This window comes from Scyliorhinus torazame, chromosome 4 (genome assembly GCF_047496885.1).
Source record: "Scyliorhinus torazame isolate Kashiwa2021f chromosome 4, sScyTor2.1, whole genome shotgun sequence".
In the NCBI taxonomy this organism is placed as follows: Eukaryota; Metazoa; Chordata; class Chondrichthyes; order Carcharhiniformes; family Scyliorhinidae; genus Scyliorhinus; species Scyliorhinus torazame.
Genome location: NC_092710.1, coordinates 216442516 through 216461355, shown reverse-complemented (window position 1 = coordinate 216461355; position 18840 = coordinate 216442516).

The following is an 18840-nucleotide window of genomic DNA, read 5'->3' as shown; positions in this document are numbered from 1 at the left end:
GGGGTTTTGTAAGGGCCACGAAGAATCCAGCACGAGTTTTAAGGATACAAAATAATAACGTTTATTTACTATAACAATGTATACATAACAGTAGCAGTAACTTCCCTTGCTACCTTCTTCTTCCTGCTGGTTCCTGAACTGGCCAGCTTATTTATACTAGGAGTTTCCCCGCCCCCTCATTGGGGAAGTTCATACTCCCACAGGATTGTGGGATTGTCATTAGTCCCCAGCCAATCGTAAGTAGGCAGGTTATAACATCCCTCCCCCTCAAAGTCCAAGGAATCCACCGAACACCCTGGCGAAAGAAGGCGTCAAACTCGTTTGGCCGCAGGTCGGACGCCATTTGCACGCGGCGCTGGATCAGGCGGCGTATAACGAGATGGAGACCGGCGCTTCCATGATGAACGGCGCGGTTGTACATCCACGGCCTGTGGACCCGAGGATTCCCCCTCTGATGCATCCTGTGTCTCCATCTCGGAGTCAGAGTCTGCTGCCTCCGTCATGTCAGCGTCTCTATCTCCATTCGGTCCCGTAACGACCTGCGCAGGCTTCGAGTGAGGCACCAGTGGAAGATTTTGAGGACTACCTTCCCTTGTCTCTGGTCTTTGCGGCTGTTGAGATGAGCTCCGGGGGCGGGGAATCTTTTGAGGGGATGATCTTCTGGACCGGACGTGGTCTACATGTTTTCGCTGGAGACGACCCTGGGCTTGCACTTGGTAAGATATAGGGCCCGTTTGGCAAAAGATAACACCAGGAACCCATTGGGCACCACCAGCAAAATTCCGCACGAATACTGGGTCACCGGGCGCAAACTGCCGAATCGGACGATGCCGAGACAATCCCTGTCCCTGCCGTTCTTGTGTGCGGCGTACTTTTGCGCCAATTTTCGGGAAGACCATACTAAGGCGGGTGTGAAGTCTTCGGCCCATTAGGAGTTCTGCGGGAGCTACCCCAGTCACTGCATGGGGGGTGGTCCTGTACGTAAACAAAAAGCGAGCCAGTCTCGTGTCCATTGATCCGGAAGACTGCTTCTTTAGGCCTCTTTTGAATGTTTGCACTGCACGCTCTGCCAACCCATTTGAAGCCGGGTGGTAAGGGGCAGTGCGGATATGGCGGATGCCGTTCATCTTTGTAAACCTAGCAAACTCCTCACTCGTGAATGGAGTGCCATTATCCGTGACAAGCACCTCGGGGAGGCCATGCGTACTAAATGATAAACGCATCTTTTCAATTGTTGCGCAGGACGTTGTCCCCTGCATCTTATACACCTCCAGCCATTTGGACTGGGCGTCAATTAGTAGAAGGAACATGGATCCCTGAAAAGGGCCTGCGAAATCTGCATGTAAGCGTGCCCAAGGCCGCCCTGGCCATTCCCAGCGATGTAGGGGCACGGCCGGCGGAAGCTTCTGATGCTCCTGGCAAATGGAGCAGTTTTGGGCCACCTTCTCAATGTCGGTGTCGAGGCCTGGCCACCAGACATAACTCCGGGCCAACATTTTCATCTTGGTCACGCCCGGATGCCCATTGTGCAAGTCTGATAATATCAGCTCCTGGGTTTTTTCCGGGACAATCACACGCGTCCCCCACAAGAGGATGCCGTCTTCCATGCTGAACTCTGACAGCTTGGAGGAAAATGCCCGCAACTCGCCTGGGAGCTCTCTATGCTGCCCACCATACAGGACTATGTGCCGAACCTTTGACAAGACTGGCTCCGTCTGGGTCCACTCACGGATCTGTGATGCCGTGACAGGCAAGGTGTCCATAAAATTTAGGGTTGCAACCACCTCACCGGTCGTGGGGGTCGACATGGGGCCGGTTGATAAAGGCAATCGGCTCAGTGCGTCGGCATTTGCTATCTGCGTACCTGGTTTGTGCTCCAGAGAATACTCATATGCAGCAAGCAACAAAGTCCAGCGCTGGATCCGTGCAGAAGCAATGGGCGGTATTGGCTTATCCTCTCTGAAGAGTCCCAGCAGGGGCTTATGATCAGTCACGATAGTGAAATGGCAGCCGTACACATACTGGTGGAAGCGTTTCACCGCGAAAACCACTGCCAGGCCCTCCTTCTCAATCTGCGCGTACTTTTTCTCCACTGCAGTCAATGTGCGGGAGGCGAAAGCTATCGGTCGCTCGGCCCCGTTCTCCATCTTATGGGACAGGACAGCCCCAATACCATATGGGGATGCATCACATGTGACGAGCAAAGTCTTTCCCGGATCATAGTGGGTTAGTAACCCAGACGACGACAATTGTTGCTTTACCCGCCGGAAAGCGGTTTCTTGCGGCTGACCCCACACCCAGGTGTGATTTTACTTTAGCAGCAGGTGCAAGGGGGCCAGCGTAGTTGCCAGATTGGGGAGGAACTTCCCGTAATAGTTTACGAGACCGAGAAAAGAACGAAGATGCAAAGTGTCAGTCGGGGTGGGGGCATGCTGAATTGCACGCACCTTCTCTGCGACGGGGTGCAGACCGTCGCGGTCCACCCGATAACCTAGGTAGACTACTTCTTTTGCCTGAAATACGCACTTTGTGTGACGTAAACGGACTCCAGCCTCCGAAAGGCGTCTAAGGACAGCCTCCAGATTTTCCAAATGCTCTTGCTCCGACGCCCCTGTAATCAACACGTCATCTAGGTAGACAGCCACACGTGGTAAACCTCTCAAAATGCCTTCCATAACACGTTGAAAAATTGCGCAGGCAGAGGATACTCCAAAGGGCAACTGTCTATATTCATACAGGCCCCGGTGTGTGTTAATTGTTACATATGGTCGGGAGGCAGGGTCCAGCTCCAACTGCAGGTAGGCGTGACTCATATCTAATTTTGTGAATGAGAGTCCACCTGCAAGTTTCGCGTAGAGATCCTCTATGCGAGGCATTGGGTATCGGTCGAGTCGGGAAACTGTATTCACTGTAAGTTTATAGTCGCCACACAAGCGAACTGTGGCATCTGGCTTCATTACTGGTACAATTGGTGCTGCCCAGTCAGCAAAACGGACGGGCCTGATAATACCCAAACTCTCCAAACGAGTGAGCTCCCCTTCTACCTTCTCGAGCAAAGCGTAAGGCACTGGGCGCGCCCGGAAATAGCGCGGCGTGGCTCCTGGTTCAACTTGGATACGGGCTACGGCCCCTTTTATTTTCCCCAAACCAGGCTGGAATACCTCTGGGTATCGTCCTAGCACCTCAGTCAACCCTCCAGAAACTGTTTGGAGGATGTGCTGCCATTGCAACCGCAAATGGCGCAACCAGTCCCGACCCAACAGGCTGGGCCCACGGCCACGCACTACGATAAGTGGGAAACGCCCCTCCTGGCGTCCATAGACAACAGGGGTCATTGTAGTTCCTGCAATGTCCAGTGGTTCCCCCGTGTAGGTGGCCAACCTGGCCTGTGAGTCGGTTAATGTAAGGGTCTGTATACCCTGCTTGATGCGGTCGAATGTCCTCTGGGCGATCACGGAGACCGCTGCGCCAGTATCCAACTCCATCTCCAGCGGGTGGCCATTGACCCGTACTGTCACCTTAATGGGGCCACACGGGGAGCTGCCACACAATGCAGCTGCAGGCAGTCGTCCTCCGTCTCCACGTCCTCAGGAGTGGTCGCCGCAGGTTCATCCACATGGAAGGTACGGCCTCTGGGCTGGTCCCAGTTATGGCCCCTGGGCTGGTCCCAGTTTCGGTCGGAACGACGGCGCCTCTGGCATCCCCCGGACCGCCGTCCACGACGGGGTCGGCGCCTACAAGTCTGACACGGACATGGCTCCTCATCCATTGGCTCTGGAGAAGGCTCCCTTCGGGGAGGAATGTCCGATGGCCACTGGCGTCGGTCCGGTCGTTGCCTCGCCCAAGGTACCGCAGGAGTGCGGGGGAACGTTTTTGGGCGGAAAGGGTTGCGCCCCAAGGCATGCACTTCCATTCCTTGTAGCTCCTGTACTCCTCACTCTGCGCTCTCTCGGGACAAGACTATTTGTATTGCCTGTTGAAAAGTTAATGTTGGCTCCGCTAACAACTTTCTCTGGGTTGCTGCATTGTTAATACCGCAAACCAAACGGTCGCGTAACATTTCTGACAAGGTCTCACCATAGTCACAGTATTCCGCAATCCCGCGTAGCCTGGATAAAAAATCGGCAAGGGATTCTCCAGGGGTCCTCTCAGCGGTATTAAACCGGTAACGCTGGACTATCGTGGACGGGGTTGGGTTAATGTGTTGCCCCACTATATTCACAAGTTCGTCAAACGTTTTGGTGTCCAGCGCAGCTGGGTACGTAAGGCTCCTAATCACCCCAAACGTATGCGGCCCGCAGGCGGTGAGCAATATGACCACCTGGCGCTCGTTTTCAGTGATATTGTTTGCCCGGAAATAGTAACGCGTCTGTTGTGTGTACTGGTTCCAGCTTTCCAGCGCAGCATCAAAAACATCCAAACGTCCGTACAGAGGCATGGTATAATAGAAAACAACTTCCAACCTGTATCCAACAAAAATCCAGGGAGGTGGCTTCAGCAGTGTAGACAGCTATTCCTTTTACCTTCGTCGCCAGTTTTGCGAGGGCCACGAAGAATCCAGCACAAGTTTTAAGGATACAAAATAATAACATTTATTTACTATAACAATATATACATAACAGTAGCAGTAACTTCCCTTGCTACCTTCTCCTTCCTGCTGGTTCCTGAACTGGCCAGCTTATTTATACTAGGAGTTTCTCCGCCCCCCTCATTGGGGAAGTTCATACTCCCCTAGGATTGTGGGATAGTCATTAGTCCCCAGCCAATCGTAAGTAGGCAGGTTATAACATGGGGATAGGGTAGGGGCATGGTAGGGTGCTCTTTCGGAGGGACAGTGTGGACTCGATGGGCCAAATAACCTCCTTCTGCAGTATAGGGATTCTATAAATAAAGGCAGTTACAAGGGTATGATAAAGTAAATAAAGTGGAAAGGAAAAATAGGTTAAATGACAAGGTGATTGAGAAGCAGCAGACATTTAAAGATATATTTCATAATTCTCAACAAAGATGTACAGCAGCGAGAAAGAAAAATGCTATGAGAAGGATGCACCATCCATGGCTAACTAAGAACGTTTAAAAAAAAATTTAAAGTACCCAATTCATTTTTTCCAATTAAGGGGCAATTTAGCGTGGGCAATCCATCTACCCTGCACATCTTTGGGTGGTGGGGGTGAAACCCACGCAAGCACGGGGAGAATGTGCAAACTCCACCTGGACAGTGACCCAGAGCCAGGATCGAACCTGGGAACTCGGCGCGTGAGGCTGCAGGGCTATCCCACTGCGCCACCGTGCTGCCCTAACTAAGAAAGTTAAGGATGGTGTCACTTTCAAAGAAAATATATACAAGATTAATGGTTGGCCAGAAGATTACAAAAAAAATTTAAACTAGCAAAGGATGGCTAAAAGAATAGAGAGAGAAAATACTATCAATAAATATAAAAACAGACATCAAAAGCTTCTACAGGGGTATAAAAAGAAAATGAGTAGCAAGAGGGCAAGACTGGGGAATTAATAATGGGAAACCAGGAAATGGAGAGACTTTGAACAAGTATTTTGTATCTTTATTCACAGTAGAGGACACAAAAAGCATCTCAATAACAATAGAAAAGCAGTTGCCAAAAGGAAGGGAGGACTTTAAAACAATCATGATCACTAGAAATAAAGAACATTAATGGGACTGATGGCTAATAAGTCCCTGGACTGCAGGTCTACATCCTGAACTCTTTTAAGTGACTGCAGGTTGTTATCTTCCAAAACCTCATAGATTCTGGAAATGTCCCAGTGGATTGGTATCAGTAGATGCAGTGTATTAGGATTTCCAAAAAGCATTCAGCAAGGTTATTACAGAAGCTCATGGTGTTGAGGATGGTTCACAAACATGGATAGAGGACTGGATAACTAACAGGAAACAGGGAGTTAGGATCATAGAATTTACTGTGCAGAAGGAGGCCATGCGGCCCATCGAGTCTGCACCGGCCCTTGGAAAGAGCACCCTACTTAAGCCCACACTTCCATCCTATCCCCGTAACCCAGTAACCCCACCTAACCTTTTTGGACACTAAGGACAATTTATCATCTAGCCAATCCATCTAAACGGCACATCTTTGGACTGTGGGAGGAAACCGGAGCACCCGGAGGAAACCCACGCAGACACAGGGAGAAAGTGCAGATGCTGCACAGACAGTGACCCAAGCCACGAATCGAACCTGGGACCCTGGAGCTGTGAAGCAACTGTGCTAACCACTATGCTACTGTGCTGCAATTGGTCATTACCAGGCTGGCAAATTGTAACGAGTAGAGTGTCACAGGGATCAGTACTGGGGCTTCAATTATTTACGATCGACATTAATGACTTGTATGAAGGAACTGGCTGTACTGTTGACGAATGTGATATAAAATAGTTTGTTCAAATATTAGTTACAGTAATGTAGATGTGGGCCAGTCTAATAGTAGTGAGTTCACAAAGGACAAAGGAATTCAGAAAGCATGGCAAGGATGGGGAAAAGGATGCTGGGTAACAAGAGGCCCAGGGTTAAGGAATGCGAAGTGAGCCAATCAGGATGTATGGCCAGGTCAGGAGGGGTATAGGATGACCTATGGGAATCTTGTATGTGAAACTTGATGCCATTTGAATGTATTTACAGAGATCTCTTTGTCTCCGACCTCACTCAGTTCCTAGGGTTTCAGAAGACAGCTTGTGTGTTCTGAGGCTCATTGTGAAGCGAGTCAGCCTTGCAAGTTGATTAAAAATAAATAATACTATACCTACAAATGCATCTTGCGATTTATTGAGGCCAGACTGACGGGTAAAGAATTCAATATTGTCAGTGTAGATACATTTACTGATGATACAAAGATAGGTGGGAAAGCATATTGTGGGGAGTATTCAAAGAGCCTGCAGAGGGATATAGATGCGTTAAGTGAGTGGGCAAAAAAATTGGCAGATGGAAAAATGCAAGGTTGTCCAATTTGGCTCAAAGAATAAAAAGGCAGAATATTATTTCAATTGAGAAAGACTGTAGAATGCTGCTATACAGAGGGATCTTGGTGTCCCAAAACATGAGCATGCAGGCACAGCACATTATTAGGAATGCATTTGGAATCTTGTCCTTTATTGAAAGGTGGATGGAGTACAAAAATAGGGAAGTCTTGCTGCAACTGTATAGGGCATTAGTGAAAGAACACCTGGAGTACTATGGAAAGTTTTCATCTTTGTACACAAGGATGTAAATACTTAAACTGGAAGCAGTTCAGGAAGGAGTCACTCGACTGATTCCTGGGTTGAAGGGGCTATCTCATGAGGAAAGGTTGAGCAGGTTAGGCCTGCACTCATTGGAGTTTAGAAGAATGAGAGATGTTCTTATTGAGACATACAAGATTCTGAGGTGCTTACAGGGGCTTGGGGCCAGAAGGGTTCCCAGTAGAGGTTTATAAAAGGCTTGGTGCGGAGCTGGGGCCGCTGTTGGTGAGGACGTACAATGAGGCAAGGGATAGGGGGGAACTACCCCCTACGTTGTCACAGGGGTCTATCTCCCTGATCTTAAAGAAAGATAAGCACCCGGAGCAGTGTGGATCGTGCTGCACAATATTGCCGCTGAACGTTGATGTGAAGCTGTTGCTAAAGGTGCTGGCATCGCGAATTGAAGACTGTGTGCCAGGGAGTGGGAGGGGAGGACCGGACAGGATTTGTGGAGGGAAGGCAGTTGTCGGCGAATGTGCGGAGGAAACTTAATGTAATTATAATGCCCTTGGAGGGAGGTAGAAGTAATGGTGGCAATGGACGCGGAAAAGGCTTTTGATCAGGTGGAGTGGGCATATTTACTGGAGGTGCTGGGGCGGTTTGGATTTGGGCTGGGGTTTGTGGATTGGGTTCGGCTGCTGTGCAGGGCACCAGTGGCGAGTATCCGGACAAACCAAATGAATATAGGGTTCCATCGTGGAACGAGATAGGGGTGCCTGCTCTCCCCATTGCTTTTCACTTTGGCGATAGAGCCATTATCAATGGCGCTGAGGGAATCGATGGATTGGAAACGGATTGAGCGAGGGGTGGTGGCAAGCATAGACTTTCACTATTTGCGAATGATCTATTATTACATATCTCAGACCAGGTAGGCAGCATTGGAGGGATAATGGAGATTTTGGGGGAATTTGGCTGGTTTTCATGGTACAAGTTGAACATGGGAAAGAGCGAGGTGTTCCCGATCAATGCCAGAGGGCAAGAGAGGAGATTAGGGGAACTGCCGTTCAAGGTGGAGGGGGCGAGTTTTAGGTATTTAGGAATCCAGGTGGTGCAGAGCTGGGCCCAGCTACACAAATTTTGCTCGGCACGATTGGTAGAGAGAACGAAGGCAGATTTTAAGAGGTGGGATGTGTTGCCACTGTCACTGGCTGGGCACGTGCAGACGGTGAAAATGACGGTGCTGACCAGATTGCTCTCAGTATTCCAGAAACTCGATATCTTTGTCCTTCAGGAAGGTTAATGGGATAATTTGGGGTTTGTGTGTGGGCAGGGTGGGGAGAAGGCCCTGCAGGTGAGGCGGGTGTTCCTGGAGAAGGGGTGGGGTGGGGGCGAGGGTGGGGCTGACATTGCTGAATCTGATAAATTACTATTGGGCGGCGAATATTGCGATGGTGAGGAATTGGGTTTTTTATAGAATTTACAGTACAGAAGGAGGCCATTCGGTCTATCGGGTCTGCACCAGCCCTTGGAAAGAGCACCCTGCTTAATCCCACACCTTCACCCTATTCTGTAACTCCATCTAACCTTTTGGATACTAAGGGGCAATTTAGCATGGCCAATCCACAGAACCTGCACATCTTCGGAGTGTGGGAGGAAACCTGAGCACCCGGAGGAAACACACGCCGACACGGGGAGAAAGTGCAAAACTCCACACAGACAGTCTCCCGAGGCTGGAATTGAAGCTGTGAGGCAGTAGTGCTAACCACAGTGCTAACCTCTGTGCTGCCCTGTGGGGGAGAGGTTGGTTTGGAGGTGGCTGAAGACAGGGTTGTACAGGGGAACAAGTTTGAGGGCTCTGTTGTTGGCGCCTCTTCCGTTCTCTCCAGTCACCTACTCCGTAAGCCCAGTGTAGTTTTGGTGTTGTGGGTATGGAGCCAGTGCAGGTGCAGAGGCTGGGATGGAGGCTAGGTTCGGGTCTTTCGGCAGATAAAGGGTTTTGCGAAATGGTGAGGCTGACAATTAACCTGGAGCTTAATCAGAACGGGGAGGTGTTGGCGGCCATGTTCTGGGAGGTGTTGGAAGGCAGCGGGCCGAGCGGAGATCATTTCATTCAAGGTGCCCAGGGATAGGAGGAGGGAGGAGCATGGACGGTAGATGGATGAGAAAGTCATGATGGACAGACGTGGGCTCCCACTAAGGAGCTGTTGGCAGAGAGGAAGCGGTTGCAGGGTCAGTTTGATAGGTTGATGATGGGAAAGGTGGTGGGGCAGCTACCGAAGGCGGGTGTCGTGCAGTATGAGTACAGAGAGAAGGTGAGCCGTATGCTGCCCCATCAGCTACGGAGGCAGGTGGTGTCTCGGGAAATTCTAAGGGTGCGGACAGAGAAGGGGGAGGTGGTGTCTGAGGATAAACAAGGTATTCATGGGATATTATGAAAAACTATATAGGGCTGGGCCAGGTGGAGAGGAAGGGAATATGGGGTGGTTTTTGGATGGGTTAGAGTTCCCAAAGTTGGAGGAAGGGAAGAAGCAGGTGATGGAGAAACTGCTGGAGGTGAGGGAGGTGATAAATACTGTCAGGGAGATGCAATTGGGGAAGGCCCATGGGCCAGCCGGCTTCCCGGAGGAGTTTTATAAGGCATTTGTGGCAGTACTGGCTAAGTTATTGGCGGGGAGGATGGAAGGATGCGTGACAGGGGTGGTTTCTGAGGATCAAACGGGTTTTGTAAATGGCTGTCAGCTCTCTATCAACATCAGGAAGCTGTTAAATGTGGTTATGACTCCATCAGGGGAGCGTGTGCTGGAGGTTATTGTTTCTATGGATGCGGAGAAGGTCTTCGATCGGATGCGGTGGAGGTACTTATTTTAAATTTTTGGAAGGTTTGGGTTTGGGCTGAAGGTTGTGGCATGGGTGTGTTTTTTGTATGTGTACCTGGTGGAAAGTGTACGTACAAATGAGATGAGTTCACCAAGTTTTGGCCACTGCTGTTCACTCTGGCGATTAAGCCCTTGGCAATGGCCCTTTGGGGTCTGTGGAGTGGCAGGGGATTGTGAAGGGAAGTAGGGAACACCGGGTGTTGTTATACATGGACAAGCTGTTGCTGTTTGTGTCGGGCCCACTGGAGATATGGGTAGGATCCTGCGACTATTGGAGAGATTTGAAGCCTTCTCCGGCTAGAAGCTAAATGTCGGGCAGAGTGGCCAATTGGAGGTGTTGCCGTTCACAATAGCTTGGGAAAAGTTTAGATACTGGAGGATTCAGGTGACGCGAGAATGGGCTACGATGTATAGGTGGAATTTGACAACATTCGTGGAGGAGATTAGAGGGATTTTGAGAGGTGGGATACGTTGCACCTGACATTAGCAGGGAGGGTGCAGATGGTAAAACTAAATGTGCTGCCAAGATTCCTGTTTATTTTCCAGACCCTCCCGATCTTTCTCCCTAAGGCCTTTTTCCAGAAATTGGAGACAGTGATTTGTAGAGTTCATATGGGTGGGGAAGGTGCTGAGGGTAAAGGGGCTCTGCTACAGAGGCAGAGACAGAAAGGGGGGTTGGGGGAAGGCAGGATTGGAGATATATATGGGGTGGTTGGGGGAGAAAGAGGTGAGGATCAAAAACAAATGTGAAGAGGAGTTGTGGGGGGAGGAAATAGGCTGGGGACTGTGGGACGAGGCGATGCAGAGGGTGTACTCAACCTCCCCTTGCATGAGGATGAACTTGATTCAGTTCAAGGTGGTGCAAAAAGTACATATGACTCGGACGACGATGAGTGGGTTCTTCCAAGGGAAGGCCGATGGGTGCGAGAAGTGTGGGTGGGGGCTGGCGAATCACGGGCACATGTTCTGGAGGTGCAAAAAGCTGGAGAGATACTGAGAGGCGGTGTTTGCGATGTTATCTAAGATAGTGGGGTGGAGGTCAAACTGGACCCAATGGTGGCAATTCGTGGGGTATGGAAATACCAGAGCTTCTGGAGGAGAAGCGGGCCGATGTAGTTGCCTTTAATAGCCTGGCGAAGGACCCTGTTAAATTGGAGGTCAGAATCGTCACCAAGGTGTGTGGCCTGGCTGGGGGACTTGTACAACTTTCTCTGGTTGGAGAAGATTAAGTTTGAGTTGAGGGGGTCAGCGGAAGGCTTGGAGATGCCTCCTTCTGTTGATGTAGGGCACTCCCTGATGCACACAAGGCAACATGCTGCAACCAATTACACCCTGAACCTGGGGCTTCCCGGTGATAGCGGCGAATTCTCCTGCCATGCATCCTTTTGGGCTTGGTCCAGGTCAAAATTTATATAGTTAGCTGCCCAGACAATCAGGGCATCTGTCACTCAAGAACCCGTGGCACCCTGAAATGATCCTGAGGCGTAAAGGTTCAGGCTGCGGTGACCTTGACGGACACAGGGAGTGGGTATCCCCTCCTCCACGTGGTGCCAAGTCTGCAAGGACATGGCACAGAAGCCGCACAATTCCCTTGTTCAGGCGGATCCTCCTGCGACACATGCTGTCCATCATCTGTTCAAATGGGTGGCCGGGTCCTCATGGTGTGGGCCGAGGACTTGCACATGGGCTGCCGCCTCAAGCCTCTGTCGATGCTGCTGCCGCTGCCTTCTCCAGCATCTGGCAGCCTGGCCTGCTAGCAGCACCACAAAGGCAGCTTACATAGGGTCCAAGATACCATCCATCCCGTGTGATATCTGTAATGAGTTGACTAGGCTGAGGGGCGGTCAATCAGCAATGGCCTCCAGCCTGGTACCCTCCGGCCAGGAGCCCCTGGGTAGCAGAGCCTGTACCCCAGAGCATGTACCAGAGCCAGTACCCCCTGGTAATGTTACCTGGACTGGCCGATAGTTTCCTCCCCAGGTTCCTCTGGCAGCTGCAATGCCGAGAACACCCCGCTATTCAACGGTACTTTGCCTTTCTTTTGGCTTAAGGGAATTTCTCCCGTCGAATGCCGGGCACAGTGGGGTGACTGAATCATGACCATAATCTTTTGGCCGCAACTGCTTTCTGTGGTAGAAAATTCCTCAGGCTCACCACTCTCTGGGTGAAAACATTTCTCCTCATCTCAGTCCTAAATGGTTTTCCCCGTATCCTCAAACTGTGATTCCTGGTTCTGGACTCGCCTGCCATCGGGAACATACTTCCTGCATTTACTCTGTCTAGTCCTGTTCGAATTTTATCGGTTTCTAGGAGATGTCCCCTCATTCTTCTAAACTCCAGTGAATATAAACCTAAACAACTCAAATCTCTGCATATGTCGGTCCTGCCAGCCCAGGAATGAGGCTGGCAAACCTGCAATGCACTCCGTCTACTGCAAGAACATCCTTCCTCAGATAAGGAGACCACAACTGCACAATATTCCAGGTGTGGTCTCACCAAGGCCTGTATAATTGCAGCAAGAGATCCCTGCTCCTGTACTCACAACCTCTCGCAATGAAGGCTAACAGCATTTGAAGGCCAACAGCAGTGTAAACACCAGTGGAAAAAATACTGCCTTTTTTCTACTGAAGCGCCATGTGAGGTCCCATTATCATTATCCTGTGATTAGGTGAAGCTGCCATGATAACTTTAAAGGGGATTTGACTTCTGCATCTAATGGTGTTATAATGACTGTACATCCCTAAGTATTCTTTAACTTAAATAAGAAAACAAATTGAGATCTTGAATACAAACAGATAGATAAAACCTTTTCAAATAAACTTGCAAAATAATCGCAAGGTTTTGCATTTGTGCAAAAAAAAATGTGAATTTGGATTGGCCTATCCCTTAACAAAATGAAAGCATGATGTGGCGGAGCATAGTAGCCTTCTATACGTCGATCCCATACTGGGATAGGTTTTCCATGTTCCTGATGGGTAAGCAGTGGACTATGTTGAACATCAAACCACCCAGAATAGTAACTTAATGATGTACCGTCAATTACCACGAGACGAGAATGATTAAACAATCGAGGCTTTATTGCACAAGATGTTGAGCCTCCTGCAGTTGGAACCAGAATGGGAGAAGCGCAGGAGAGCAGACACTTTTATATGTTGCCTGCTGGGAGGAGCCAGCAGGCTGGGATTTACTGTGGTACCTGTAATACAGTGGCAGTACCGTAATACATGCAATGTGTTACCAGTGGTGTTTACCACATTCACCCCCTGTTTAAAAAAAGTCCGGCGGGGGTGAAGAAAACATTACAGATTGAGTCTGTCGGGGGCTCTGACCCTCCGCTGCGATCGCCTCAGTCCTGGTGGTGGTGTGGGCGCCGATGTGGTCACCTGCGACTCCGGGTGCGTGTTGTCCTCTCCTTCGTCACCCCTTAGTGGATCCAGTGAGGGGACGGATCCTGCTGGGGTGGGGCCTGCGGTGACGTTCGCTGGTGGGAAGGTGGCACAGGGGTGAACGAGGCAACCGGGGGGAGAGCGGTATCAGGTCGGGGGTTGTGGATGGGGACCCAGGGGGGGCCAGGTCCCGGAGGGAGACTGTGTCCTGTCGCCCGTTGGGGTGTGCCACGTAGGTGTACTGCGGGTTTGCATGGAGGAGGTGGACCTTTTCAACCAAGGGATCCGATTTATGACTCCGCACATGCTTCCGGAGGAGGACGGGTCCAGGAACTGTCAGCCATATTGGGAGCAAGATCCCGGAGGTGGACTTCCTAGGGAAGGCAAACACATCTTCGCGAGGGGTCTCATTAGTAGCGGTGCACTGGAGCGACCGGATGGAGTGGAGTGCGTCGGGGAGGACCTCCTGCGAAAGACCGGGTGATTTCTAAACCGAAGGGCTAGCAGAACGACCTTCCAGACCGTCCCGTTCGCCCTATCCACCTGCCCGTTTCCCCAGGGGTTGTAGCTGATCGTCCTGCTCGAGGCGATGCCCTTGCTGAGCAGGAACTGATGCAGCTCATCACTCATGAAGGCGGATCCCCGATCGCTGTGGATGTAGGTGGGGAAACCGAACAGGGTGAAAATGCTGTGCAGGGCCTTGATGACCGTGGCAGAAGTCATTTCGGGGCATGGGATGGCAAAAGGAAACCGGGAGTACTCATCAATTACGTTGAGGAAGTACACGTTGTGGTCGGTGGAGGGAAGAAGCCCTTTGAAGTTCATGCTGAGGCGCTCAAAGGGGCGGGAGGCCTTCACCAGGTGTGCTCTATCTGGCCGGTAGAAGTGCGGCTTGCACTCTGCACAGACTTGTCAGTCTCTGGTTACGGTCCTGACCTCCTCAATGGAGTAAGGCAGGTTGCGGGCCTTGACAAAATGGAAGAACCGGGTGACCCCCTGGTGGCAGAGGTCATTGTGGAGAGCCCTAGTCGGTCCACTTGTGCGCTGGCACATGTACCGCGGGACAGGGCATCTGGGGGCTCGCTGAGCTTCCCGGGGTGATACAAGATCTCATAATTATAGGTGGAGAGCTCGATCCTCCACTTCAAGATCTTGTCGTTTTTGACCTTGCCCCGCTGCGTATTGTTAAACATGAAGGCAACCGACTGTTGGTCAGTGAGGAGAGTCAATCTCCTGTCCGCCAATGTCGTACAGCTTCCACAATGGCTTGGGCCTGCTTTTCAAAATAGGAGTGCCAAATTTCAGAGGCATGGAGGGTGCGGGAAAAGAAAGCCATGGGTCGGCCCGCCTGGTTGAGGGTGGCGGCCAGAGCTATGTCTGATGCATCGCTCTCCACCTGAAAGGGGAGGGTCTCGTCGACTGCGTGCATCGTGGCCTTGGCAATGTCCGCCTTGATGTGGTTGAAGGCCTGGCGGGCTTCAGCTGTCAGGGGAAAAGCTGTGAACTTGATGAGTGGGCGGGCCTTGTCCGCATAATTAGGAACCCACTGGGCATAATATGAGAAAAACCCCAGGCATCGTTTCAGGGCCATGGGGCAGTGGGAGTTCCAGGAGGGTGCGCATGCGGTCGGGGTCAGGCCCTAGGACTCCATTTTCCACTACGTAGCCGAGGATGGCTAAGCGGATGGTGCGGAACATGCATTTCTCCTTATTGTAGGTGAGGTTAAGGAGTTTGGCGGTATGAAGGAATTTTTGGAGGTTTGCGTCGTGGTCCTGCTGATCGTGGCCGCAGATGGTGACATTATCTAGGTACGGGAAGGTGGCCCACAGCCCCTAATGGTCAACCATTCGGTCCACCTCTCGCTGGAAGACCGAGACCCCATTGGTGACGCTGAAGGGAACTCAAAGGAAATGATAGATGTGGCCATCTGCTTTGAATGCAGTGTATTGGCGGTCCTCCGGGTGGATGGGGAGCTGGTGGTAGGTGGACTTCAAGTCTACTGTGGAGAAGACTGCGCAATCTGATTGACCATATCAGATATGCGTGGAAGGGGGTACGTGTCGAGCTGCGTGTACCGGTAGATGGTCTGACTGTAGTCAATGACCATCCTGTGCTAGTCCCCAGTCTTCACTACCACCACTTGAGCTCTCCAGGGGCTCTTGCTGGCCTCAATGATCCCCTCCCGCAGAATCCGTTGGACCTCCGACCTGATGAAGGTTCTGTCCTGGGCACTGTACCATCTGCTCCTAGTGGCGACGGGCTTGCAGTCCGGGGTGAGGTTTGCAAAAAGTGAAGGTGAATCGACCTTAAGGGTCGTGAGGCTGCAGACGGTGAGGGGGGGCAGGGGTCCGCCAAATTTCAAAGTAAGGCTTTGGAGGTGGCATTGAAAATTAAGACCTAGTAACAAGGCAGCGCAGAGGTGGGGGAGGACGTAGAGTCTGAAGTTGCTGAACGGTGAGGGTCGCGACACAGTGCCCCTGGATTTGCACGGAATGGGATCTGGAGGCCAGGGAGATTTTCTGGGTGACGGGGAGTACCGAGAGGGAGCAGCGCCTTACCATAGCAGGGTGGATGAAACTCTGTGCTCACGGAGTCTATTAGGCAGGTCGTCTCGTGTCCGTTGATCTTTACCGTCATCGTAGAGGTTGCGAGGTTGCGGGGCCGAGACTGATCAAGGGTGATGGAGGCGAGCTGCGGAAGATATTGGGAGGTCCCGGGATGATCAGCGGTGGCGGAGGTATCAGCGGGCAGTGAACGGCCAGGTGAGCAGGGATCCTGAGGTGTGGTCCAAAATGGTACCGAAGATGGCGGCGCCAACGGGGTGCACATGGCGGGCGGCATCGAAGATGCACGTGGCCTGTGGTGGAGAAGATGGCGGCGCCCCTGGATCACACGTGGGGGGTGTAGCAATGACGGGCCCTGAAACAGCGGCGACCGACCGGGCCTGGCAAACAAAAACGAAGTGACCCTTCTTCCCACTGCCCGGGATGTTTGCTCTGGCCACAAAAATAACATTTGGGCCCTCCGGAGTTGGCTGGCTGCCGCGCGGCGCAGGCTTGCGGTGTACTCGAGTTGGTAGCTGCTGGGGCCCACGATGCCCAGGAGAGTGCCACACGGTCGGGGGTGTAGGCCTCCAGATTATGGGAGGCCACTGCTAGAGAATTAGCAAGCTGAACAGTATCTGCAAGATCGAGCGTACCCCCTTCCAATAGTCGCTGGCGAACGTACATAGACTTAATGCCTGTGACATAAGCGTCTCTGATTAGTAGTTTGGTGTGTTGGACTGCCGAAACTGCCTGGCAGTCACAGTTCCTGCCGAGAATCTGTAGAGCCCGCAAGAAATCGTACAGTCTCCCCCAGGAGTTGCCGTTCGTGGCTGGGAGGTGCCCGGCGTACACTTGATTCACCGACTTAATGCAGTGTCCCTTTGGTAGTGTCATCGCTTCTGTGTAGCTGGGCGCATCTCGGATGAGGGGAAAAACTTAAGGGCTCACCCGTGAGTAGAGGACTTGGAGCTTCTGTGGGTCCGAGAGTTCTTCAGTGGCTGCCCTGAGGTAGCCTTCAAAGCAGGCTAGCCAGTGCTCGAAGGTGGACGTGGCGTTGGCTACATGAGGGCTCAGCTCCAGGCGATCAGGCTTGATTAGGAAGTCCACCTTTTAAATTCTTGTGTCATAAATTGATATCCCGTCAATTACCACGAGACGAGAATGACGAAACAATCAAAGCTTTATTGCACAAGATGTTGTGCCTCCTGCAGCTGGAACCAGTATGGGAGCAGCACAGGAGAGCATACACTTTTGTATGTCACCTATTGGGAGGAGCCAGCAGGCTGGGATTTACTGTGGTACCTGTAATACAGTGGCAGTACCGTAATACATGCAATGTGTTACCAGTGGTGTTTACCAAACTTAATTCTTCAGAGCATATCGAAAAGGAAGCAGATTCCTGGGACAGGATTTTTAAATCCAGGATTTGGAATCCAACACCGGGATCATTTTCGGGTCCTGACCCCATGCCAAGTTAGTATCAATGACACCGCACATCACAATATTCAAATGTAGAGCCCCTAATTGGCCCGTAGATGAGCTAAACACTCAATTAGAGGGAGTGACCTGGAGTCCGAGACCTGGTAATGGAGGGTGATTTTTTAAAGGCAAGTGCCAGCCATTACTATGCTCGCCATTGCCCGAAGGTATGGAACAGTCGGAAGCTCAGAGGGCCAGCACAGTCCTGGGCAAGTGTCCCTGGGCAGCACCATGTTTTTCTGATGCTTCCCTGTGGCTTTGAAGGATGCAATTTCCGAGAAGAGAGATGTATTAATTCCCCAGTCCAGAAGAAGAAACCATGCAAGACCAATAGGGCTTGGATGGAGATTGCTGCAGAGGTCAGCAGTCACAAGGATGGCATGGGTGCAGTGCAGAAAGTACTTCAAAGGTCTGATCATTTCTGGAAAGGTGTGTAACAGCCGGGTGGCAGCTCTCCAACTCTGTATATACCAGCTTATACGCAAGCTGAGCAGAGTTTGTGCCCATCATTCTATTTAACATTGTCAGATCAAATAACCAGTTTCATCACTGAGACTCCCTTGCACATGGAGTACAATGAACAAGGGAAATCGCTGAGGAACACAATATCTCATGTGAATGTAATACTGACGGCAGGGCAGCCTTCTCATAAACCTGTCTCTCTTCAAAGTAAGGGTGAAGACCTTGCCTCAGCTGCGACAAGGAGGGTCTTCCGGAAACATCAGAGACAGACGGGCTCTCAAATGTCTAAGACTCCTGAGGCATTGGGCAGAAAATGAGGAGTACTTGCAGCACATGTGTTCTGTAGTAACTGAAGGTTTTGAGTGCATGAGCATTACCACTGAGAACGTGGCCAACCTCTTATAGAGCATATACAGCACCACTGTGAGTGGATGCAAACTCAGTGCATTGATTGCACACAAAGGGTGAGACTCCTCTTTAAATTAATCTAAATGTCACTGGTGGCACAGATATGCTTGGAATGGGTTTCAACTGTGTCCTATCTGGTGATCTCACCAGCATGCAGGGGCACCATAAAAGGGCCGAGGCTGATGAAGGGGCCACCCCTCAAAGGCCATCATCCTTTATTTCACTTGCCTCTCCCACTGAGGAACCATCCATGCAGCAAGATCCTGACAACGCAGGTGCAGCAGCCTGTGGAAGAACAAATTAGTACCCACAAGACATGGGAAGAAACCACGGCCTTCACAGCTGTGAGCAGAGACAAGGGAGCGGCCTGCCTCCAACTAATCTTTAGCCATGGGGAGCACCCAACAGAAGCAGACAGGAAATGAAATGCAATTAACTTTATCAATCACTTGGCTGATGTTTTCTCGATTTTTCTATTGATTGAATTCTCCTTTATTCTATTA